Here is a 20,720-nt window from a genome sequence, read left to right on the forward strand (position 1 = left end):
CTATGCTAGGGACGCGTGACAGACGAACGGGCCGTGTATCCGGGTTCGTGTCGTTTTGCTGATCAACTTTCATGTTGAAAATTATTTGATCTGACTTACGGATTATTTAATATTAATTTTTAAAGTTTTATTTAATAATTAGGAATTAAAAACAGATTTAGCTATTTTAATAAAATCCCATTATGACATCATCGTGATGTCAGGCTGACATCAACATTTGACCGGTCAACTGACCAGCGGGTCCCGAACGTCATGGGCACAAGTTTTATTTAAAATTAAATATTGATTTAACAGTTTAATTTAATGATGGACCCACGTGGCATTCTCTCATTATTCTAATTGATTAATTTAACTAATATATCTATTTATTTATTTATTTAATAAAAACATTATTTTTATTTTTATTTCAACTATCGCGTGGGGCCTCCCTGTCATAGACAGCGGGTGCGTTGGCCCCACCGGTAAGTGGCCTAAGGCCATCTACTCATTTTATTAATCACAAATACATAACCATACAAATGTCGTATTCCTCTAAATATCCATATACGCAAATACATACATCACATCTCATACATACATACATACATACGCATCTAATACATCATTTGTTTTTATTTCTTTTCTTTTCTCTCTCAACACTCATCTCTCTGTGTGTGTTAACAGACACAGAACAACTCTGTGCTAACTCCACCTAGAAGAACCGAAAGTTCAAATCCTCCTACCGGAGTCTACCGTCGACGGATCGAGGTCCCGTTTGCCGGAACGGAACCGGGACGGCGAGGAGATCGACATGGTGGGAGGAGCCCGAGGAGGGGCTCCCCGACGGTGACAAGACGGCCCGATGAAGCCGGAGTTCGCACGAAGGTGACGGTGGAGACGGCGTGGTTCCGGTGGAGACGGGCGTGCCGGCGAGGAGGAGCCGGCCGGAGGTTCGCCGAGAGGGGCCCCGGTGAGGAGGGGCCCCCGGAGATGGAGCCGCCGACGGGGAGGGGCGGCCACCGTAGAGTTGTGGGCCGCTGGAGATGGACCTCCCGGAAGGGGCCGGCCGCAGAGATGGGGGGGCCGAGGTGGCCGGCGCCCCTGCCGGCGGGGTGGAGGCCGAGGGGGGCTCGCCACGGGAGGGAGGAGGCCGTGGGGGGCGGCTTGCCGGCGGGATTAGAGGGGAGGGGCCGCCGGGGGAGGAGGGTCGTGGGGGGCTGCCGGCGGGAGGAGGAGAGGCCGCCGGGGTGGCTCAACGGAGGGAGGGCTGCTCGCCGGCGGGGGGGAGGAAGGCCGCCGGCGGGAGGATCTGGGAGGGGGGAAGGCGACGGGAGCAGAGAGGGTCGTGGGGAGGGGGCGAGATGGGGTGGCCGAGGGAGAGAGTCACGGGAGGAGAGGAGGGTCCTCTCGTGGGGGGGTTGTCGGTGGGGGTGGGTGGAGAGGACCGAGAGAGGGGGGAGGTGGCGCTGTCGTGGGGGTGGGGCCCCCCACGAGGGGGAGGCTGGGGGCGCTGGCGGCGCCCAGGGGGGAGGGAGTAGCGAGGTGGCGGCTAGGGTTTGAGCCAGGTAGGAGGCGCGGGGGCCTGGCCAGTTGGGCCCTTTTGGCCCAGCTCGGCCAGGGGGGTGGGGTTGCTTTTTTTTTGTTGCTTTGTTTTGTTTTATTTTGTTTTCTTTTTCCCTTTTCTATTATTTCTTTCTTTCATTATTTATTTTACTAATTGATTTTTCTTTTTAAATACTTTCTTTTATTATACTTTCTTTTTCAATTTATTATACATACTTCTAAATCTCTCTTTCATATACATATTCTTTTAATATTTGAAATGAACTTATAAAGTACTTTTTCTTTTGCTTTCAAATTTTGGATCCGGACAGACTCGAATCAACGCGGGTCTGAGATGGGAATTCGATGACGTGGCATCATTAGCGGTTGATCACTGTAGCCTAATTACAATAATTACTGTTGCAAAAGTCAAGGATGTCACAATTCTCCCCTACTAACAAGAATTCTCATCCCGAGAATTAAGAGGTAGAGGGAAAGAGCCCGGGGTATTCATCACGAAGATGATCCTCGCGTTCCCAAGTGGCTTCATCTTCAGAGTGATTTGACCACTGCACCTTAAGGAACTTGGTGAGCTTGCGACGAGTCTTACGTTCAGCTTGGTCGAGAATGCGGACCGGATGCTCTTTATAAGAGAGGTCTTGTTGTAGCTCAAGCATATCGTGATCCACTGCTCGAATAGGGTCCTTGAAGCAGCGACGGAGCTGAGAAACATGGAAGACATCGTGAACCTGAGAAAGGTTCGCCGGCAGTTCCAATTGATAAGCCACTCTTCCACGCCTTTCGAGAACAGTGAAAGGACCAATATAACGAGGAGCTAACTTGCCCTTGATTCCGAAACGGTGTGCACCTCTCATTGGTGTGACATGAAGATAAGCCTTTTCGCCAGGTTGATAGACCATATCTTGATGATGACGGTCATACTGACTCTTCTGACGAGACTGAGCAGCCTTCAGATTGTCATGAATAATGCGGACTTGATCTTCGGCATGTTGAATAATATCCGGACCGAAGAGTGATCGTTCCCCAGTTTCTGACCAATTCAGAGGAGTTCGACACCTTCTCCCATACAATACTTTGAAAGGGGCCATCTTCAGACTAGCTTGATAGCTATTGTTGTAAGAGAACTCGGCATACGGGAGAGATTCCTCCCATTTCTTACCGAAAGAAATGACACAAGCTCGAAGCATGTCCTCGAGAATTTGGTTGACTCGTTCAACTTGTCCCTGGGATTGAGGCTGAAATGCAGTGCTGAAGGACAGATGAGTCCCCATAGCCTTCTGAAAACTTTCCCAGAATTTTGAAGTGAACAAGCTGCCACGGTCCGAACTGATTACCAACGGAATACCGTGAAGTGAAAAAACTCTTGACATATAAAGATCTGCCAGCTGACTAGCATTAATCGTCTCTTTGACGGCCAGGAAATGTGCAACTTTGGACAGTCGATCAATGACGACAAGAATAGCATCATTACCTTTCTGGGATCTGGGAAAACCAGTGACAAAGTCCATTTCAACATGGTCCCATTTCCACTCGGGAATAGAGATAGGTTGCAGAGTTCCAGCAGGCTTTTGGTGTTCTGCTTTGATACGCCGGCATATATCACATTCTGCCACATAGCGTGCAATTTCTTGTTTCATATTGGGCCACCAGAATCTCTGCCGGATGTCTTGGTACATCTTGGTACTACCCGGGTGAATAGACAATGGTGTGTCATGAGCTTCTTCCATCACCTTCCCAGTCATCCTGAGATTTTCCTTCTTATTTGGAACGAATAGGCGACCCTTGAAATACAAGGCGCCACCTTCATCAACAGTGAAAAAGGAGGTTTTACCCTTTCGCAATATAGCTCTTAATCCTGTCGACATCATCGTCAAAGTCTTGTATATTCTTTATGGATCTCACAAGATCTGGTTCAACCACTATTTTACTGAGGGAACCCTGATTAACAACACGAAGGTTCATCTTTTGAAACTCTTCAGGTGGGGGAACAAGGTAACCCTGAGGAACAATGTGGAGGTTCAGCTTACGGAATTCCTCTTGCAGACGATCGTGAACCTGATGAACCTGGAGGTGGTTGCAGTATGACTTGCGACTTAAGGCATCAGCCATTACATTACCCTTGCCAGGGGTATATGATATACTACAGTCAAAATCTGCTATACGCTCCATCCATCTTTGTTGACGCAGGTTCAGCTCCGGTTGAGTGAACAAGTACTTCAGACTTTGATGGTCGGTGTAGATTTCACAGCGATTACCGACAAGGTATTGTCGCCATTCCTTCAATGCATGAATGACTGCGGCAAGCTCAAGATCATGAACTGGGTAGTTCTCTTCATGAGCACGCAGTTGACGTGAAGCATAAGCGATCACCTTGCGATCCTGCATTAGGACACAACCTATTCCTTGACGAGAAGCATCATAGTATATGACGAAGTCCCTTTTCGTATCTGGAGGAGCAAGTACTGGAGCGGACGTCAGTTTGTCCTTGAGTGCCTGGAAACTTTCCTGACATTTATCAGTCCATTCATACTTAACACCTTTGTGAAGCAGGTTGGTTAAGGGCTTCGCAATCTTGGAGAAGTTCTCGACGAATCGACGGCAATAGCTGGCGAGTCCGAGAAAACTTCTGACTTGCTTGACATTCTTCGGGGGAGTCCAGTCAAGAATAGCTTGAATTCGTTCGGGGTTGACCGCAATACCATCCTTGGAAATCACATGACCAAGGTAAGTCACTTTGTCTAGCCAAAACTCACATTTGGAATACTTCATATAGAGTTTATGCTCCCGAAGCTTATCCAGTACAAGACGAAGATGTTCAGCATGCTCTTCTTTGTTCTTCGAAAACACCAGAATATCATCCAGATATACCACGACAAATTTGTCGAGGTAGTCCATGAATATATAATTCATCAGTCGAGAGAAGGTTGCCGGTGCATTGGTTAAGCCGAAGGACATGACGGTGTACTCGTATGATCCATATCGAGTAACAAAGGCGGTCTTTGGAATATCCTCCTTGCGAACACGGATCTGGTGGTATCCCAATCCCAAGTCGAGCTTAGAGAATATGGTGGAACCAGCAAGTTGATCATACAAATCATTTATCCGAGGGAGAGGATATTTGTTTTGAATAGTGGCCTGGTTGATAGGACGATAGTCTTGAACCAATCGATTTGTCCCATCTTTCTTCTTAACAAAGAGAGAAGGTGCTCCCCAAGCAGAGGAACTCGGACGGATGAAACCCAGACGGAGCGAGTTGTCAATTTCTTGCTTAAGTTCAAGGAGTTCATGTGGTGGCATTTTATAAGGACGCTTGGCAATAGGAGTGGTACCGGGTACCAAGTCAATGACAAACTCGACAGCTCGAGCAGGGGGAATTCCCGGAAGTTCTTCTAGAAAGACATCTTGAAATTCTCGAACCACTGGAATGTTTTCAATCCCTTCAAGAGGCGACGCATTTAATGCATTCAAAGCATACAGCCGTGCCTCAGCATTACGGACGAGATGAGCATGGTAACTTACTAGTTCATCTGAAGGGTGTAGTAGGTGGACGGTTTTGGTGGCACAAACGATCGATGCCGTATGAGCTTTCAACCAGTCCATCCCAATATGAGATCAATGTTGGATGACTTTAGTAGGATGGGGTTGGCAAGGAATTCTAATCCTTCAATTTCAACTGGAACATGGGGGCAAACCACAGAGGTTCGGCATTCGCCCCCAGGGGTGTTTACCACTATCGAGATGTTCATCTCTTCGCTCCTAATGTCATGCATGTATGCAAAATTTTCCGACATAAAGGAATGCGATGCTCCTGTATCAAACAATACAGAAGCAGGTACTGAGTTAACGAGAAGTGTACCCATCACGGTAGCAGGCTGGTCTTGAGCTTGACCCATATCAATGTTGTTGGCCTGACCACGAACATAAGCAGGCTTAGCGTTGAAGTTGCGGTTCTGGTTGTTGCCACGGCTAGTTGCGGGAAGTGCCAGCTGATTCGGATTCTGCCTGCAGTCTCTAGCATGGTGACCTGGACGGCCACACTTGAAGCACAGCCCGTCCTCAGGACGGGAAGGAGGAACTCGAGGCGGTGGAGCTGGAAGCCTCGGCTGCCTAGGTGGTGGAGGAGGCAGGCGAGGTGCAGCATAGGACGGCCTCGAAGTAGGAGCAGGTGCATGGTATATGTTGTTGGGAATCCAGATCTTCCGCTTCTGTGCAGATGAGCCCGAAGATGAGCCCATGTCACGGTTGCGCTTGCTGCTATCCTTGTATTCCTGCAGACCAGTCTCAACCTGAATAGCCTTGTTCACGAGGGTGGCGAAATCAGCATACTCCTGAACGAGGAGTGTCAGCTTGATATCAGGGTGGAGGCATTCACGGAACTTCTCCTGCCTGCGTGCATCAGTCGCAATGTCTTCTTCAGCATAGCGAGATAATTCCAGAAATTCCCGCTGATAAGCATCCACAGTCTTGTTGCCCTGGACCAAGTTGCGGAACTCACGCTTCTTCCGGTCCATGATTCTCTGGGGAATGTATCGAGCACGGAAAGCAGCCTTGAACTCTGCCCAAGTGATGATAGTCCCATCGGGCTGAGAGCGCCTGTGGCTGTCCCACCATTGAGCAGCGGGACCCTTCAGAAAGTAGGCGGCAAAGTTGACATAGCTCGCCAGGGGCACATTGGCAGACTCTAGCTCATAAGAAATGTCACGGAGCCAGTCATCAGCATCTAGAGGCTGAGTTGAGCTGCGGCAGATCGCAGGGTTGAGACGGCAGAAGTCTTGCAGTGTCACGTCTTGTGGTTGGTTCATGTTCGGCCTTTGGAACTGATCCATGAGCCCTTGCATAAACTGGTGGTTTAGCTCAAACTGTTTGATCATCCCCGCCATATACTCAGGAGGCGGGGTGGTGCATCGTTGGTAGGGCCACGCGGGCGGCCAACTGGTCTAACCATCCTGTTAAATATTTAGCAGGGGTAGTTTAGCTTAAAGTAATTGAAAGGCATCGCACGCATTCATGAAGTAATCAAGCATAATGAAAGGGAAATGCGATAGATACTCCATAGTAGTTGAGTTCGACATACAGACCCATACATAAGTTCAATTACAAACTAACGATTAAAAACTCGAAAAATTTGGCGATAGCCCGGACGCATTTGACGATACCCTGGACTCATTAGGCGGCGCGCAGGCACGCGGTGGAAGAGTACCACAACGAGATGTAGCGATAAGGCTACATCAACGTCGGAGAGGACGATCGAATCCTGGTAGCTGGCGGTGATAGAAGGTAGGGACAGGACCATGTGTCCCGTTGTGACTCTGGTGAGGGTACCGCATCCAATCGAGCAGCTGAGGTCCAAGTGCAGGGGTTCTACCCCCAACATCAGTCCACTCGAGAGCTGATGGTAGCTCTGTCCTGCTCGGCTCGCGGATGCGCATAGGTGGAACCCTCGGACAGTGTGATGGCTGCAGCTCTGTCAATGCGTCGTAAAGACGAGCGCGCATAGCATACAGCTCCACAGTCAGAGCTCGGAAAGCATGATCCATTGCCTCAGTGTACTGCACCAGAACCCGCGCGTCATAGCGACGCGTCACGTAGGGGGTGCAGACAGCGACGTAGGAACGGTCGTTGCGCTCCCGAACGTCAGAAGCGTAGGCAGTGAGATCAGATCCAGTCTCATCCCCAGCAGGAGCATGCGGGATGTATCTAAAAGGGCTCTCCTCCAGGTGAGGGTACGCTCCACGGAGACGGGTGATGGCGATGTAGGCCGCATCATGGACGGCCATCTCGACCGACACTCCAATACCACAGAACACGTGGCGCTCGAGGGTCTCACCGCCCCTCTGGTCGAAGATGCGAACCTCAGCCTGGCAGTGGTACTGGTTATACTCGTGGAAATCCTCGAACACAGTGTACTCGGGGTACCAGCGATATCCCAGGCTGGTCAGAAGATCGACCAAAATGGCCGGGAACCCAGTCGTCTGAGTGGCCTGTGTCAGGCGCACGTGCTGTCTTGCGGGATGCATCTGAAAATAAGATTGACGGATGTCAATGACAGTGTGTGTAATACATATTCAGGAGAAAAAGAGTAGATAGTCCAGCGCTCCGGATCGATGTGATTCGAGAACCTAATGTTAGAGTTAGTAAAATCTTTGACCCGAAAGAGAAGAGAAAGTAGAGCCCAGAGTATAGGAAAGGAGTAAAAGATACTAATACCACCCAATTGAGATGTGGGCCCGTAAGCCACAACATCAGTGTTAGTAAAGTTTTTCAAACACTAGACTCAACTTCGGCCAAGGAGTTGGAAAGGGGGCTACCTACAGGCAGTTGGCTCTGATACCAACTTGTGACGCCCTCGATTTAATCGTACGCTAATCATACACGCAAATGCGTACGATCAAACCCAAGGACTCACGGGGAGATATCACAACACAACTCTAGACACAAATAAAATAACATCAGCTTCATATTACAAGCCAGGGGCCTCGAGGGCTAGAATACGAAAGCTCGATAAACACACGAGTCAGCGGAAGCAACAAATATCTGAGTACAGACATAAAACATGGGGTGCCTTAGAGAAGGCTAGCACAAAGATACAACGATCGAACGAGGCGAGGCCTCCTGCCTGGGAACCTCCTAACTACTCCTGATCATCAGCGGCCTCCACGTAGTAGTAGGCACCGTCGGGGTAGCAGTCGTCGGTGGCGGGGACCTCCATCTCCTGGGCTCCATCATCTGGTCGCAACAAACGGATCAAGGGGACAAGGGGGGAACAAAGCAGCGGTGAGTACTCATCCAAAGTACTCGCAAGTCTTACATCAGAACTATTCTAATTATGCATCAGTATCAAAGAAGGGGGTTATATGTGGACTGACTGCAGCAATGCGAGAATAGAGAGAGAAGGCCTAGTCCTATCAAAGACTAGCATCTTCAGGGTCTTGCGGCAATAGACGAGAGTAGAACAGGGGTAACACAATAATAGTCATATTGTTGCAGCAATATTAAAGTAACGTCACGCCTAAGGATCCTCCCTCGACTCCCTGCGAGGAAGCAATCCCGAGGCAAACTAATTCCAGTTAAGTAACAATTGTAGTTGTAAAAGATCGGGGCACAACTCCAAGTCGTCCTGTAACCGTGGACACGGCTATCCGAATAGTTAATTTTCATCCCTGCAGGGGTGCACCACATGTCCCGTCACGCTCGATAACACTCTGGCCGGACATACTTTTCTGGGTCCTGCCCGGCCTCGGAATATCGACACGTTGCTGCCCCACCTAAGACTAATCAGAGAGGCCAGCCCGCCGGTCTAAATCCTAAGCACAAAGGGTTCGTGGGCCCAGTTCCCCTTCACGCTCCTGCACGTGGCGTGGGCGGCCGACGTCAGTCCTAGCATCCCTTAATCACAAGCGCGATGCATCTCAGACCACTCGGGCGCGCGCCGCTACATTGCTGGCATCTGAAAAGCTTCGGCTGATACCGCGACGCCGAGTACCCATAATTCTTCCCGCGTAGCCGGTTAGTGCGAAAAGGTCTCCGACCAACCCAGATCAAATACCCAAATCCATTAGCATTTTAATTAGGCCAACAACACAGTCTCACGGGAATGCACCCGGCTTACAACTAATCACCAATGATCCCAGTAACATGGTCGAGTAACTGTGTGGTCGTAACATCGGGGGGGAATCCGAGGTATCACCCTCGTTGGATCCCGAACGATGTACCCGTCAAGGTGGGCTTAGAGGAATCACCCTCGGGGGTCCCACACTCGCGGGGTTGCACGACAGAGGCGTCATCGGGAATGGTGAAAGAGGAATCACCCTCGATAACCACGACCGACTAGCTATACTACAGAGATATCATCAGGAGTACTTAGCGAGGTGTCACCCTCGGTACCCGATAGTATCTCTGTAGCGTCGTACAACGAAGGGGGTGAATGTGATGTGTCGGGTCTGGCTCGTCGATCAAAGATCGAGATTTGAAAACAAGCGGGGCAACTGAGCTACGGGGTCAGAGGGGATGACTGCTCCACCTATACTAAGCAGGTTAAAGGTACAGGACTGAAAGTAGCAGTTCATCAAAAACAGGCTATGCATCAGATATAGGAGCTAACTACAAAAGTAGCAAAATACTAATGCAAGCAGTAGGAAGAAAGACATAGGCGATATAGGAATGATCAAGGGGGGTTTGCTTGCCTTGCTGCTCTGCGGCAAAGGACTGATCGGCAGGGTCGTAGATGTACCCAGCAGCAGCGTCAGTCTCGGGGTCTACCGGTAAGAAGAGGGGGAAGAAACAATAAATAATAGCACCGATGCAACACAAAGCATGACATGGATAGATGCAGGCTAGACATGAGCTAACGCAGCAACATCCGTCATAGACGGGTCGGAAGAATATCTGATGATATTTTCCGGGTCTCGGGCTACTACCGGTTATACTGGAAACGATGGAAAAGTTCCATGTTTGCTATGCTAGGGACGCGTGACAGACGAACGGGCCGTGTATCCGGGTTCGTGTCGTTTTGCTGATCAACTTTCATGTTGAAAATTATTTGATCTGACTTACGGATTATTTAATATTAATTTTTAAAGTTTTATTTAATAATTAGGAATTAAAAACAGATTTAGCTATTTTAATAAAATCCCATTATGACATCATCGTGATGTCAGGCTGACATCAACATTTGACCGGTCAACTGACCAGCGGGTCCCGAACGTCATGGGCACAAGTTTTATTTAAAATTAAATATTGATTTAACAGTTTAATTTAATGATGGACCCACGTGGCATTCTCTCATTATTCTAATTGATTAATTTAACTAATATATCTATTTATTTATTTATTTAATAAAAACATTATTTTTATTTTTATTTCAACTATCGCGTGGGGCCTCCCTGTCATAGACAGCGGGTGCGTTGGCCCCACCGGTAAGTGGCCTAAGGCCATCTACTCATTTTATTAATCACAAATACATAACCATACAAATGTCGTATTCCTCTAAATATCCATATACGCAAATACATACATCACATCTCATACATACATACATACATACGCATCTAATACATCATTTGTTTTTATTTCTTTTCTTTTCTCTCTCAACACTCATCTCTCTGTGTGTGTTAACAGACACAGAACAACTCTCTGCTAACTCCACCTAGAAGAACCGAAAGTTCAAATCCTCCTACCGGAGTCTACCGTCGACGGATCGAGGTCCCGTTTGCCGGAACGGAACCGGGACGGCGAGGAGATCGACATGGTGGGAGGAGCCCGAGGAGGGGCTCCCCGACGGTGACGAGACGGCCTGATGAAGCTGGAGTTCGCACGAAGGTGACGGTGGAGACGGCGTGGTTCCGGTGGAGACGGGCGTGCCGGCGAGGAGGAGCCGGCCGGAGGTTCGCCGAGAGGGGCCCCGGTGAGGAGGGGCCCCCGGAGATGGAGCCGCCGACGGGGAGGGGCGGCCACCGTAGAGGTGAGGGCCGCCGGAGATGGACCTCCCGGAAGGGGCCGGCCGCCGAGATGGGGGGGGCGAGGTGGCCGGCGCCCCTGCCGGTGGGGTGGAGGCCGAGGGGGGGCTCGCCGCGGGAGGGAGGAGGCCGTGGGGGGGCGGCTTGCCGGCGGGATTAGAGGGGAGGGGCCGCCGGGGGAGGAGGGTCATGGGGGGGCTGCCGGCGGGAGGAGGAGAGGCCGCCGGGGTGGCTCAACGGAGGGAGGGCTGCTAGCCGGCGGGGGGGGAGGAAGGCCGCCGGCGGGAGGATCTGGGAGGGGGGGAAGGCGACGGGAGCAGAGAGGGTCGTGGGGAGGGGGCGAGATGGGGTGACTGAGGGAGAGAGTCACGGGAGGAGAGGAGGGTCCTCTCGTGGGGGGGGGGGGGTCGGTGGGGGCGGGGGGAGAGGACCGAGAGAGGGGGGAGGTGGCGCTGTCGTGGGGGTGGGGCCCCCACGAGGGGGAGGCTGGGGGCGCTGGCGGCGCCCAGGGGGGAGGGAGTAGCGAGGTGGCGGCTAGGGTTTGAGCTAGGGAGGGGGCGCGGGGGGCTGGCCAGTTGGGCCCTTTTGGCCCAGCTCGGCCAGGGGGGTGGGGTTGCTTTTTTTTTTGTTGCTTTGTTTGTTTTATTTTGTTTTCTTTTTCCCTTTTCTATTATTTCTTTCTTTCATTATTTATTTTACTAATTGATTTTTCTTTTTAAATACTTTCTTTTATTATACTTTCTTTTTCAATTTATTATACATACTTCTAAATCTCTCTTTCATATACATATTCTTTTAATATTTGAAATGAACTTATAAAGTACTTTTTCTTTTGCTTTCAAATTTTGGATCCGGACAGACTCGAGTCAACGCGGGTCTGAGATGGGAATTCGATGACGTGGCATCATTAGCGGTTGATCACTGTAGCTTAATTACAATAATTACTGTTGCAAAAGTCGAGGATGTCACATAAGGGCTCATTGAGAGAAAGGGACCCTTGATTCTTCTCTCTTTGTTATGGGTTCCTTGAATTTGTATTTTCTCCCCTTAAGAATAGATAAGAGTTCCTTGAACTATCTCCCCCTATGTTAGGGATCCTGGATGTTTCTCCCTCTTATATTGTGGAATCACTGAAGATTTCTCCCCCTTGAGAGGTTTTCTCCCCCTCAAAAAAATTTGGGAAGTAAGATTTTATCCTCCTTTGGCAAGAATGGAAATGTTCAATAAGACCTTAGGAGGTAATAAATCTTGGTATCACTGGGAATTTTTCTCCCCCCTTAGGCAAAAGTCCAACAATGCCTAAAAAAAATAGGCAGTGATAAATTTCGGAATCACCGAGACATTATGGTTCGGTAGAACCGAGAATAATAGTAGGCCTCTGGGATAAATTGGTTAGACCAAGTTTCCTAGATCGGTGAGACCAAGTTGCATTGAAAATCAACTCCTTAAGTCAAATAGACAGAAATTATCCACATAATTTGAAAATAGAAATATCCAAAGATTAAAAAAGAAATCAAAGAAAGCATATTTTTGTTTGTTTTTTTATTTTTTTCTATATATATACATACATATAGATGAGAGTTGAATGGTTCCAAGAAAGCATGCAACAAAAATATGAACCATACAAGAATCTCCATCCAGATGTGGGGCGGTGACTAGGTCACCTATGTTATAGTATATTTACTTGAGTAGTCAAGCAAGAATGCTTGATCATAGGTCATACTCATCGTTAAGAGTAAAAAGGGGTTACCATTGTTTGATTAACCTTTATAATGTATTCATATCACTTGAGTTGCTTTACCTCATGACTTGGTGCAAAGCTTTATCAAGGATATGAGTACATACCTTTGAATGATGTTGATGACGTGGCATGTAGGTGAACTTGTTGTGGATGCTCAAAGTTGATGATGATCATCTTGAGTTGGGAGCTATCCTTGTCATTTGATTCACTTTTCACCAACAATGGTTAGTCATGCAATAAAGAAGATAATATATATCCAACTGACATGAGTGATTGTATTCATAAAATAGTTGTCAAGTATATGATTTTGTTGTCTTCTTCCTTCATCTCCGAAGAAGGGGTTGTTGATACTTGGCTTTGTCAAGATTGCTTTTGATGTGAGTTGATGGCAATCTTCTGGAGTGTAGTCCTTCCAAGCACCTACAAAAGGTTAGATGAAATGCTAGGGAGGATAGATTTCCAAGATATAATATAGTATCATATCAATAGCATCATGGAATAGACAATCAAGCTCATGCCCTTGCTTGCATCCGAGTGAGTCTAGCTCAAGTTTAAAGCATCAATGATGTTCAACTCACTCCTCAAATGACAAAACACTTTCTCATCAAGTGGTTTGGTAAATATATCCGCTAATTGTTTGTCGGTATGAACATGCTTGAGATCTATATCTCCTTTACTAACATGATCACGAATGAAATGATGTCGCACTTGAACATGTTTAGTTCAAGAATATTGCACGGGATTATAGGAAATTTTAGTAGCACTTTCATTGTCACACGGTTATGGAACATGTCTCACATGAATGCCAAAATCCTTAAGAGAATGAGTCATCCATAGTAATTGCACATAGCATGATCCAACAGCAATATATTTTCCTTCGGCAGTTGATAAAGATACCAGGTTTTGTTTCTTTGATTACCAAGACACAAGAGATCTCCCAAGAAATTGACATGTACCCGAGGTGAATTTTTTATCACCTTATCTCTAGCGTAGTACGAGTCGGAATATCCAACAAGATTTAAAACAAAGTCCCTTGGGATACCATATGCGAAAGTTGGGTGTATGTATCAGGTATCTAACGATTGTTTCCACAACCAATAGATGACACTCCTTAGGTGCCACTTGATATCGAGCACATATGCAAACACTCAACATGATATTGGGACGGGAGGCACGTAGATATATCAATGAACCGATCATTGATTGATAAACCTTTTGATCAACCGGTTTTCCCTCCTTAGTGAGGTCAACATGTCCACTAGTAGGCATGAGGGTTCTCATACCTTTGCATTCTTGCATGTTGAACTTCTTGATTAAGTCCTTGGTGTACTTGGTTTGAGAGATAAACGTACCTTCTCTCAATTATTTGATTTGCAAACCAAGCAAGAATTTGAGCTCACACATCATGGACATATCATACTTCTCTAACATGAACCTTCCAAATTTCTCCCTAAAATGTGGGTAAGTAGAACCAAAGATAATATAATCCACATATATTTGGCACACCAATAGTTCTCCATTAACTCTTTTAGTGAATAAGGTTGCGTCAATTTTACCAATCTCAAAACCCTTTTCAATGAGTAACTTCGTTAGGCATTTGTACCAAGCTCTAGGGGCTCGTTTAAGACCACATAAAGTTTTTGCGAAATTTGTAAACATGATTAGGTTTCTTGGGGTTCACAAAGCCGGGAGGTTGTTTGACATAAACCTCCTCCTCAATTTCATCATTTAGAAAAGCACTTTCGATATCCATTTAGAAAAGTTCATCGTGATTGGCATAAGCGAAAAGAATGTGAATGGATTCCAGTCTAGCAACGGGGGCATAGGTGTAACGCCCAAGATGCGACCCTATCCTTAATTTGGCACGAGGGCCTCATCGGGATAGAAGCGCATCTCGTCGTTTCACAAGAATGGATATCGTTACAAGTACATGTACTGAAAAGATGAGATATACGGAATTGGCTTACACTCGCCACAAGCTACATCAGAGTCACACCAGTACAATACATAAATATCACGAACAAGAGCAGGGTCCGACTACGAACGAAAACAAACGAGAAAAGAGAACGACGTCCATCCTTGCTATCCCAGGCTGCCGGCCTGGAACCCATCCTAGATCGATGAAGAATAAGAAAAAGCAACTCAAAATGAACAATCAATGCGCTCGCGTCAAATAACCTTTACCTGTACCTGCAATTGGTGTTGTAGTAATCTGTGAGCCACACGGGACTCATCAATCTCATTTCCAAAGGTATAAAGACTAGCAAAGCTTAATGGGTGAGGTATGGTTAAGTGGTGAAGCTGCAGCAAGCGACTAAGCATTTATTTGGTGGCTAACTTACGAGTACAAGAATAAAGAGGGGGATGATCTAGGCATAGCGGACGTGAACTACTGCTGATCAAATGAATGATCCTGAACACCTACTTATGGCAGACATAACCCCACCGTGTTCTCGATCGGAGAAGGAGCTCGCGAAAGAGACAGTCACGGTTATGCACTCAGTTGGCATATTTTAATTAAGTTAATTTCAAGTTGTCTAGAACCAGTTTTAAACAAAGTTTCCACGTTGCCACATAACTGTGGGCATGGCTTTCCGAAAGATTTAGCCCTGCAGGGGTGCTCCAACTAGTCCATCACAAATTACCACAAGCCGCTTAGAAATCCTTGATCACGAAGCTCGCGATCTCGTCGGACTCCTTAGTGGAAAACCTCAACTCTGAGATTACCCAAAGCATCACCGGAATCCCGATGCACAAGATATTCGTCAAAGGTAAAACTAATCCAGCAAGGCGACCCGACGTGTCGACGATCCCGATAGGAGCCAGGTATCTCGTTCTCAGGACACGATGGATATACGAAGCATACGGTGGCCTGATAGACATCTCCCGAGTTGCCCCGGGTTGGCCCCGCACGGTGCTCTGTTTTGGACCAGCACCATCAGCACTGGCCCTCCCTGTATTATGTAGAATTACTCCTCGGTTTCATGACGCCCTATGCTTTTCAGTGTTAAAAGAATTATTATGTTGGGAAAATATAGTACCAATGTTGGGCCATGCCAGACCAGCTTTAATCTAAAACGAATTATCAAGGGGGTCCCCATAACAACCCCGATCGTGTTAGGAGCGCTCAATTATGGAACATAACACCAGTAGCTGAAACTAAGGGGGCAAAGGTGGAACAAAACACCAGGCTAGAAAGGCCAAGCCTTCCACCTTTTACCAAGTATATAGGTGCATTAATGTAAATAGCATTTAATATGGTGATATAACAAGGAACCCATGTTAACACATGGAAGAAACTGCACCTGCAACTAGCAACGCTAACACATGGTTAAGCAAGCGGTAACATAGGCAATCAGTGGTTTGCTAGGTTGAGATCAGGTTGAAGGTTTTCATGGCAATGTTGGGAGGCTGATATTTAACAGGTGGTAGGCAACGAGACATAATTATAGAAACCGTATAACTAGCTTGGCAATGATAGTAATGGTATCTGGGGAAATGGTCATCTTGCCTGATATCCTGCTTGGAAGAAGAATGTCTCTGTGAAGCAGATGAACCGACGTAGTCGAACGGATCCTCACTTTCCGACACGCTTGCGGAACTCTATCGAGACGAAGGAAACCGGAAACAAGAATCAACACACGATATTCACCACGGCACATGGACGACAAGATGCAATCCACATATGATGCATGATCAGTTGGATATATGCAAGACATGGCATGACAATTCACAACAATCAAATACTACACGTTACGTGAAGTTCAATATGTAACGAGTTGCATATTGACGAAACTCCACATACGAATTATTTAGTTCTATCCCAATTAGTTACACGGCAATATTAAATGTGGTTACACATGGCAAGAGGTGAAGCGTAATTAAGCTACTTATCTAGGCATTTTAAATGAGGTCGGAAACGACATATAGCATCTCCGAGATGACCCCACACGTTAATTTATAAATCCGTCCAGATCTGAACTAACACTTTTAAATATTTGTTAAACAGAAAAATAATTACATTCACGTGATTCTATGCGTCGTTTCAATCAATTTACACATAGAGAACATCTCCAACAGAGCTACGGTTGAAAAGATACAAACACCGCAAAATATGATGGCATGAATGCAATATGTGTGCAATGGTAGTCACAAGCATTCCAAAACATACAACCAGCAAAATAATATGAAATTACACAAGATTCTAAGCAAGTTTCATATAGGACACGATCAAAATGGAGCAACGGTTCAACAACTACGAGCTAAACAAGAAATCACTTCAATCTGCCATAATCAGCCACATAGCATTTTCTACGCCCTCAATCAACTAACTACATAAATCCAAAATGCTCAAACAAGGCATGCGACAGTAGAGGGCAAGATTATCTACAACATACTACTCATAACATCTAGCATGGAAGCATGAATCACTAGGAAAAGAACTCACAAAATGGCTTCTCACACACAGTTTCAGACTTAGTGAAAATATCAGTTTTTGACAGTGCAGTTTTCGATCTGAAGGCATATTGACAGCAACAAAACTATATGCTACAGGTCTGCAAATGGCATGAATATTGACATCATGTCATAGAATCATAAGGCCTACAACTAACTCCATTGCACCAACCTCAAAAGAGCTACAGATCACCAGATAAACTCATGACAAGACAACAACAAAATATAACAGATTTCAGACTTAGAAATATTTCAGCATCTCCAAATAAGCACTATTTTCTAGCAAGTTGAGAACAAGCAAACAACACCTAAACATGGATTTCTAGAGCCACCCAAATTACCAGAGGATAGCCTACACATCCAAGGGCATATCTCTAGTTGACAACTCATCCATATCATGCACGGATTAAATCCCACAAAATAAACAAAAGGGCAACATGGCAAAATATCACACGCACTAACTTGCTCAAAAGCTAAAACTAAATGCACAGTTAAATTCTATGGATTTTTCTACCCCGAAAACATATATAACATGAGGGGTTGCAAAATAAAAAATATCGTCACACGTATATGCGAGAATGTGTCCTAAACACGATATAGCAAACTAATGACGGGATACTACATGCAAAAATGCAAACAACTACTCTAAAATACATGGAAAAAGGTCCCTAAAAATGTGAGCATTATATCCAAGGGGTTTGAGCAATCCGGACACGCACGAAAATAAATACGGGATAAATCCCTATTGGGACAGCACACGCTATTAGGCATATGGCAAGTTAAATCACTTCAAACATGCATGCAAGTTGCAAATTATGAATCTACGCGAAAAACTACACAAGTTCCATATATGAATCGCTCCGATCCGACATACAGATTAAATTCTATGGGTGTTTGAAACAATTAATATAATCTGAAATAATAAATCCGAAAACCCTAAAATATTCTAACGGGCCTAATTTTGTGGACGCGAGATAGCTAAGAGATACTTAGGCGGGGGATAGAGGGGTCTCGGGGCTGCTCACCTTGGGCTCGGCCCGGGAGAGGAGGAGCTGGGGCGAGGCAGCTGGGGCGGAGTTGGGCCAGGGAGGGCGCCGCACGGGGTAGGCCGATGGGCCCTGGGGCGCTCCTGTCCAAGGCGCTCGCGATGGGCGCTGGGGTTTGTCCTCCCGAACAGGGTGCACGCGACAGGGTCCCCGGCGCCCATGGTGGCGGCTCGTCGGACCGGTGAGGAGGGGTGGCTTCGACGGGAGCTGCTACCGGATCCGCGACGGGGATGCCCAGATCTGCCCATTCCTGGTGCTGGGTGGCAGCAGGGACGGAGATCGGGGCGGCGCCATGGGGGGCTCTACCTGCATGGAAAGAGGTGAGAGGGAGAGGGGAGATGAAGGAGAGGAGAAGAAAGAGGAGGCGGTCCAATTACCTGCAAGGGGGCGGCGCTCCGGCGGCTCGCCGGCGACGGGTTCCGGCGGGGTCGAGGGAGGCTGCACGCGGCAGCGCACGCGACGCGGCCTGGAGCGGGAGGCGCGGGGTGCAGGGAGCGGGGATCGGGGGTGGCGGCGCGCTCGGGCCCGGGCGGGTCGGCGATGGGCTCGGGCGGGCCCTGCGTGGGAGGAGAGAGGAGGCAGGGCGCCAAGTGGCTGCGGTAGAGAGGTGGGAGGCGGCTGGCGGCGTCATAGATCCCTAGACAGCTAGGGTTTGCCTAAAAATGGCAGGGAGGGCATCTATTTATAGGAAGGGGCAAGGTTAGAGGGTTTTGGGGGGTTTTTCGACCCTCCGATCGCGATCGGACGGTCCGATCGGAGAGGCGGGTTAGGGTTAGCTGTGTAGAGTACGCTAGCCGGAGATGAGAGGGAGAATGGGCACCCGGCAACGTAATTTTAAAACATCGAAAAACGTCCAACGATAGACCGAATACGGTACCGCTACACTCGACCGTTCGGGTATCAGACGGACTCCGATTGCGACAAAAATTGGCAGGCGGCCTATCTGCAACTAAATAAGACTGCACGCCAAGTTTCAACCCAATCAGAGAAATTTTTAAAAACGCTTTTAAAAACAAGGATTTAAACGATGTCGCGGGTGCGTGCGTGTGTGGTCGGGCTCAACACGGGCAATGACAAACACGAAGAGAACCGGCAACTAATAATGGATGCAAGTTTGAAAACCAGCGGCAATGGAGTGTCGATGCAATGCGGATGATGCGCATGATGGGATGATGATGCGACAAATAAAATAATCACACGACAAAAACGGAATAAAGGGGGAATCTTTTGGAACGTCGGTGTCGGGCTGTCACAATAGGTCTCACCATAGTCCATACCTTCTACTTGTGTGTATCCTTGGGCTACGAGACGCGCCTTGTTGCGTACGACTTGACCATCTTCATGTTGCTTGTTTCGGAAGACCCATTTGGTACTGATGATGTTTTGCTCGTCCTTGGGATTTTCAACAAGTGTCCACACTTGATTCCTCTCGAAGTTGTGTATCTCTTCGTGCATGGCATTCACCCAATCCGGGTCTTGAAGGCCTTATTCAACCTTCATAGGCTCAATGCTAGAGATAAATGAGTAATGGTCACAAAAGTTAGCTAAACGATATTTAGAACGAGTGATTCTCCCGGTTTGTATGTCACCAAAGATTTGATTCAGTGGATGATCCTTCTCCACTCTTGCTCGAACTCGTGATAGCTTCTCCATGTTGGATGGTGGAGCTTCTTGTTGTTCGTTGTTGTTGATGGTGTCATCTCCTTGAGGTGGTGGTGAGGAAGGTTGAGGTGGATCATCACGATGTACTTCTTCCTCTTCTTCATCATGTTGTGTACCCCTTGTGGATGCCTCCATGTTTTTTTGTGGTTCGCCTTGACAAGAAGTAGGAGCTTCCACTTGAGTTGATGATGTACTTTCCTTCACCTCCATGGGACGAATCTTGCCGATGGGTAGCTCTTGGATGGCTTCCGAAGGTTCCTTATGTCGTACATCATTTGGCAATTGTTCGACTTGCGAACCATTAGATTCATCAAACGTCACATCTACCGACTTTTCAACTTTTCGAGTGAAGCTGTTGTAGACACGGTAAGTGTGATAGTTTGATTTGTAACTGAGTAGGAAACCTTTATGAGATTTAGGAGCAAATTTAGAGCAATGATCCTTATCAAGAATGTAGCACTTAGAGCCAAATACTCGAAAGTATCCAACTTGGGTCTGTTACCGGTGAGTAGCTCATATGTCATTTTACCAAGAAGCTTGTGTAAGTATAGTCGGTTTATGGCATGAAAAATTGTTTCCACGGCTTCTGCCTGAAAGCATCTTGGCATCTTTTATTCGTAAAGCATCATTCTACCCATCTCTATAAGAGTTCGGTTCTTCCTCTCAACAACTCCATTTTGTTGAGGTGTGTACGTTGCCGAGAACTCATGTGAAATACCTTTTTCGTCAATAAAAGTATCCACATTTGTGTTCTTGAACTCCGTTCTGTTGTCGCTCTGAACTTTCTTGATCTTCACTTCAAACTGATTTTGGGCTTTT

Source organism: Hordeum vulgare, chromosome 4H, assembly GCF_904849725.1.
Source record: "Hordeum vulgare subsp. vulgare chromosome 4H, MorexV3_pseudomolecules_assembly, whole genome shotgun sequence".
NCBI classification, from domain to species: domain Eukaryota; kingdom Viridiplantae; phylum Streptophyta; class Magnoliopsida; order Poales; family Poaceae; genus Hordeum; species Hordeum vulgare.